Source organism: Lissotriton helveticus, chromosome 11 (assembly GCF_964261635.1).
Source record: "Lissotriton helveticus chromosome 11, aLisHel1.1, whole genome shotgun sequence".
Lineage (NCBI taxonomy): Eukaryota > Metazoa > Chordata > Amphibia > Caudata > Salamandridae > Lissotriton > Lissotriton helveticus.
In genome coordinates this window covers 109,573,007-109,579,319 of record NC_136072.1, presented here as the reverse complement: position 1 = coordinate 109,579,319, position 6,313 = coordinate 109,573,007, and the positions used below count along the sequence as shown (strand labels likewise).

The window sequence follows — 6,313 nt, the reverse complement described above, 5'->3', positions numbered from 1 at the left end:
CAGTGAAGCTGTCACCTTACCTTTCAACTTACACTAATATTGTTCCACGGCTCTTTGCTTCCACACAACCACACATAAAGTTCCCTAGCTATTTATTTGTGATGGTTCGAATCACATTACCATATTCCTTTAAAACCAGATCTCTTGCCATTGCCAATGCTTGTTTTTGCGTGGGCCGTTTGTCCTGTCTGGTTCCCATGGAAACTCTCTCGTACTTTGTCCCTCTCGGGAGTCTGTAGCTGGGAAGTGCCGTATGTAAGGCTGTGCTGTAAAGAAGGCTGTGAGGAAGTAATGTCTGCATCCTCTACGTTGTAAACCTCTCCTCAGCTGGGGTTTGAGAGCCTGATTTCGGTACTGTATCCTTGCGCGCGCTTCTTTTATTTCAGTCGATTGATGCTCTGCTTAAGAGAGGTTGAGCGTATGTCACGTTTTGAATGTCTCTGCTGCAGAAAGGATGCTGCAGCCAGTCCAACGACTGGCTGCAGTTCAGAATGTAAATGGGTATCAATCAGTGTGTGCTTTAAATCTTAAGTTTTATATGTTTTTTTCTGGTATTTTTCGTTTCCAAACATGAAATCTTAATATCGGTCCATGTTAACATTCTTGGCTTCATTTTCATCACACCTAGAAGACTGAGCTTCAGTCTAAGAAGCATTGGCAAAGCCAATAGGTCTGGCCTTTGGGACCTATTAGCTTTGCTAACAGTTTTAACGGTGCCACAGAGCAGCCCCTACACTGTGCAGCATGGATAAAGAGTAAACAAAAAAAGTCACTGATACCCGCCTGCCCACAATATTTTGAAGGCACATGCATCACACATGTGTGGTACCAGTGCTTAATTGGAGCCAGTGGTTGCAGGTGGGGTCCACCGGCACACATTTTTGGGGACCAGCACTAATTTTATTTCACCAGACTGACTCAGAGCAAGAGAGAGAAAAATACAAAAGGATTGAAAGAGGGAGGAAGAGAAAGACAGAAAAAATGACTCATAAAACAGAGATGAAAAGGAACCCGAAAGAGTGAGATAAAGGGTAGGGAGTCTCTGGTGGTGGATGAAAGAGGCATGAGGTGGAATCAAAACTAGGCAGCCTTAGTATATATCACCCAAGCCTTCACAGTGGTGGACGCAGGCTTCTTAGTAAAACCTTGAGCTCGGGCACAAATTCTTTTACAAATTAAGCACTGTGCACACCTACAAAATGACACAGCCTTTTTTTTACTTAGCCATCCAGGGTTGGATTGGTAAATAATAAAAATACAAAAAAGTAACTCAAATGCATTTTTTTCAGTTGGGGGCGGTGAGCAGCAGCACGGAAGGTGCAAGGGAGGGGAAGGAATTGGGGCACGATGGGGAAGGAATCAATAAAGCAGGGGGCGAAGCAACATGGGGGCAGAAGCAATATTGAGAGCGAGGGTGGGGCAACAGTGTGAGGGGAAGCGAGAGGAACACACAGTGAAGAGAAGCGCGAGGATTTGAAAGCGGAACAAGGAGCTGTTGGAGGGAAGCTGAGAAAGGAACACGGAGAGTCTAGCACATGAGGGCTAACACACTATGGAGGGTGTGGGGATAAGCACATCGGCAAAGGAGAGCAACATGGAGGGCAGCAAGGTGGGAAGAGCATTCCACAAGGGAGACAGCTGGGAAACACATGCACTCTTCTGGAGAGCTTAACCAAAAAGAAAAATGTAGTGCTTCAAAAGTGAGCATTGGAAGGACACAAGTAATGCATCCATCCTTCAGGGGAGGAACAAACACAAGAAGTGGAAGTAAAGCCCACATAAGCTGATTAATAAAAAACAAGCAACTCAGAGTGACAATAAAGCCAGCCAATGGTGAACGATGGATGGGCTCTAAGATCAACTTTAGCTGACATTAAATCTTTACACCAATGTCAAAAAAGGGAACCCCTGAGTCTGCTAGAAGTTCCTAGGATAGGGAAACAATGCTTTAAATAATAACAATTCCTAGGCAACTTAACACCTGTCTGAAATCAGGTCTCATACATTCTTCGTTTTAAAATCAAGATATATACATGTATGACCTAAATAAAATTACATATTTTTAACTGTGTTTTGTTAGTACACTGAGTTTCTGTCTTTCAACCCGAATGTGTGAGACCTGATTTCAGACAGGTGTTAAGTTGCCTAGGAATTGTTATTATTTAAAGCATTAGGGGCCAGATGTAGGTAATCCCAGATTACCGATTCTTAAATACCGAATCATATCGATTCGGTAGTTAAGAACTGGCAATCGGGATGTAGGTAATTTTACCGATTTAATTACCGAATCGGTATGAATCGGTAATTACCGAATCAGTATTTACTGATTCGGTAATTGCCATTCATTCCTATGGGTCTGGAGGCCGATAGGAATGAATGTCAATGACCGAATCGGTAAATACCGATTCGGTAATTGGGGCAAACGTTGAAGGGTGGCAGGGTGTCACTTTGACACCCTGTTGCACCCCTCAATTGTGCATGGGTGCACATGTTGCAGACATACATGCCCTTATGGCATGTATGTCTGCAACATGGCACTGTTTAAAAAGCAATAGAAATGCTTTTTAAAGGGTTTTCATAATTTACCACCAACTTCTAGTTGGTGGTAAATTAAGAATTCTTAAACCCCTGTAGCACTGATTGCAGTGCTACTACATGTCAAAATACAGATTCGGTAATTATACCGATTCTGTATTTTACCGATTCGGTAAAATTACACAATCTGTATTTTAACATGCCCCTACATCCCAAACTCCAAATACCGGTCGGTAACGGCCGAAATCGGCCGTTACCGACCGGTATTTGCCTTCCTACATCTGGCCCTAGGTCTTTACACCAAAAGACAACTTGCACTGTCTGGTTGGCGAGACTTAGGGGCAGATGTATCAACATCCAGATTAGCGAATCTCAAATAGCGATTTTTTAGAAATCGCTATTTGAGATTTGCAAATTGGTATGTATGTAGAAAATCACACTTTTTTTTGCGATTTCTTAAAATTCCTTAATTGCGATTATCAAATTGCGAATCGCAATTAAGGAATAATTTCTCATTCATTTCTATTGGCCAGGAGGCCCATAGGAATAAATGTGAAGTTATTCTCAATTTGCGATTCGCAATTTGAGAATCGCAAATTGAGAATAATTTCAAGGGTGCAAGGGTGTCATAAGGACACCCTGATGCACCCCTGAAATACACATGTGTGCGCATATGGCGCACATAATGCCCTAAGGGCATGTATGTGCGTCACATGGCACCTTCACAAATGCAAAAAAGTGCTTTTGTGAAAGAAATCGCGAATCACCACCAACTTCAAGTTGGTGGTAATTTGCGATTTCTTAATGAGAAATCGCACAACTTGGGTGCTTCATACATTGCATTTAAGGAATCGCAAAATTTGCGATTCCTTAAATGCAATCGCAAAATAAGGAATCATAAATTTGCGATTCCTTATTTTGCACTCAAATTTGCTACATACATACCATTTAGCGAATATGAGTTCGCAAACGCCGAAATTCTGCGAATTTCGGCATTTGCGAACCCATTTGAGCTTCATACATATGGCCCTTAATCACTTACATTTCTTTGTGTCATTGGGTAAACAATTTAGCAGCTAGAAGAAAGAGTTGAGATGTTCATTCTCTTGACAGTTCTGACAGTCACGTTAAGTGTAACCAGAAGACTCCATGTTATCGGGACACAGCCTTTCTAGTTCTGGGTTTTGACTTACCATATCAGAGCGTCTCAGAGCTGTAGGCTTAGTTCAATTTAATTGAACTAATTGGACCAATACCCCTGATAACAATGACATTTAAAAGCAAAGTCCATGAATAGAAGAGTGTCTTGGTGACATGGAGCAATCTGCCCACCCTAGTTTCAAATGTGCTTTCCTGAGGTTCAGCAGCAAACTATGAAGTATCTTTTAAAGAACACTAATACAATATTTCCATTCTTATTTTAATTCACTGTCTAAAGCCCATGCATGGTTAAGACTGGCAGCCTATTGCAAGACAGTCCAGTCCATGAATGGAGCAAATGGTTTCAATCCACCCACCATGACTGCCTTCTGTCTCTTGAGTATGGTTAGCTGCCTGACAGCCTTGTTCCAGTCCAGAACCTTCATTGAACAGATGGATGCATTCTGGGAATTGTAGTCTTGGTTTGGTTCACTTGAGCTAATTCATGTAATCCATCTGAAATCAATGGGCCAGACTCACAAATGTATTTTTAGGCATAAACGTATGTTAACTGTTGAAAATGCCTTGTTTATGCCTGCAAGGAATTTTCGAAAGGGTTTCTGGCAGACGTAAGTGCATTTACTAGTACAGATTTCATCCTTGCGAGTGCTGAGAACCTGCAGTAGTGAATCAAATTCAAAGGCTTGGAAGTGGGCATTACAAGTTTGTGAAAACTGAGAGGCGCACTGTCATGGCCCGTGCAAGTAAGAGTGGTGGGGTGGGAGTCGACAGACGACAGCGAGGTCAACTTAAATTTAAAAAAACAAAAACACTAACCTTTCGCTCGCTTCAAGGTAAGTGTTTTTTTTATTTAAATTTACTTTGTCGTCGTCTGTCGACTCCCCCACCCCACCGCTCTTACCTGCATGAGCCGCCCCTGGAAATACATACGTTAGTGAGTATTCACTAAGTAAAATCTGACTCCACCCTATTGTATAAATGGGCAGAGATTTACTCCAGCCTATGTCTGCAGTAACTCCCCTTCCAGAGAGGAAATGAGAACGCTCACCCCAGACTTGGTGCGGCTGTAGGGGGGGGGGCTTTCTACACTAGGAAATATGTTTTCTCCATGAAGATAAAAATTAATTGCATTTGCACATTGGGCTACTCTTCCCACTGTGCAAAAATCCACTTAACAGGTTAAGAAGTATGTGTTCAACCCTGCACCAGACCAGACTTTACAGGCCTACTATTACACCTAATTTTTTACTGGAAAAAGGGTAAAATATATGTCCAAGCAGAGTAATAGAACTCCGTCCATACTGTTACAGTTTTATTAAAGAACCAATAATTTTTTTTTTAATTTTAGAGGTTTTTGTGGAGCACGAAAAAGCCCTCAAGCATCAGAACAGTAGTAGCTTGAGTAATATACAGTTGCATTGGCTAAACAATAACACTTGTTTCTTCGGTTTCAACTGTTTCAATAGTTTCCATGTACTTTCTATGGCCTATGTTATGTCTGACCTTAGATAGCGCATGAGTAGGCATTCAGAGAGGGGTTGCGTCATTAGACGTTGATCACGGAGAAGTGTGAAAGTTGAGGACTTCACTGAGGTAGATTGTGGGTACTCGTTATCCACAAGAAGTGAGAGTAAGCTATTGTCAGAAGAATTCAAAATGTGGTAGAAATCAGTGTATGCTCATATCCTACATGACAGTTGGTGATGACCCCACAACCCGCAAATGGCTTTCGTCTGGAGATACAATTTGACAGACTATGACGAGGCAAAATTAAATAAATAATTTTTTCCTCATCTATCGAATTCCCCCCCCACCGGCCTCACCACTCTTACCTGCACGGGCCTCTCCTGACGCTTTCATCTGGAGATAAAATGTAATAGAAGTCAGTGTGTGGTCATATAACAGTTGGTATTGATCCTACAGCCCTCAAATGGCTTTCATTTAGAGATAAAATGAAATTTGGTTGTGGGAAAATTGATTAAATGGGTAATCTTTTGTGTATTGAAGGCCTGTGGGCTGGTAATGAAGCTAGAGAAAGATTTGAGGAAGTGCTTTTTTTTGTTAAATTGTAATTGCATTTACATAGCACTTATAACCCCTGACGAGTGGTCGAAGCACGTTTCGGCGAGTAGTACACTACTTCGGAACCCAAAAAGAATTAGTGTTGACTTAGTATAGGGATATATGAAATTAATTTGAGCGATGAACATGTGAGTCTGTTATTTGGATTGAAAAAGATAGTGGAGAAATAGAAGAGGGAAGGGCTTGTATTTTTTATATCGCTTGGTACCAAAGAGGGAACTATTTGCATTTATATAGTGCTCGGTACCCCTGATTATTTAAAAAAGTAAAGTCCGTCCTGTGTATAGTTTACTAGCCATGTTTCAGAGTGCTGTACAAACATATAATAAATAGAAGATGCAAATGTCTTATTCCAAGTGCCCCATTAGTTAATTCGGAAATTCTGCCTCCCATAGAGTTACCAACACTGCGGGCGCTGGCAACTATGATGGTGTGAAGTTGCCAGGGGTTTTAAGGGGAAGCTTTAAGTTCTGCTGAGAATTGAGCAATTGCCAGACAATTCTGGAATATAGCAGCTGAGTTTGATGGCTCCCCC

At 41.6% G+C, this 6,313-nt stretch overlaps 1 protein-coding gene across 3 annotated transcripts in view; it reads left to right on the top strand.

Annotated features, from left to right (window-relative positions):
* Window positions 1-231: 231 nt before the first annotated feature.
* The window catches only part of ZMAT3 (zinc finger matrin-type 3), a 43,868-nt gene continuing 37,786 nt past the window's right edge, over window positions 232-6,313 (top strand). Inside the window, exon 1 of one of the 3 annotated variants that reach the window (XR_013602307.1) lies at window positions 232-351. The gene's annotated coding sequence lies outside the window, so the exon portion shown is untranslated. The remainder of the gene's footprint in view (window positions 352-6,313) is intronic. The other 2 variants (XM_078665792.1, XM_078665793.1) reach the window with 2 other exon arrangements.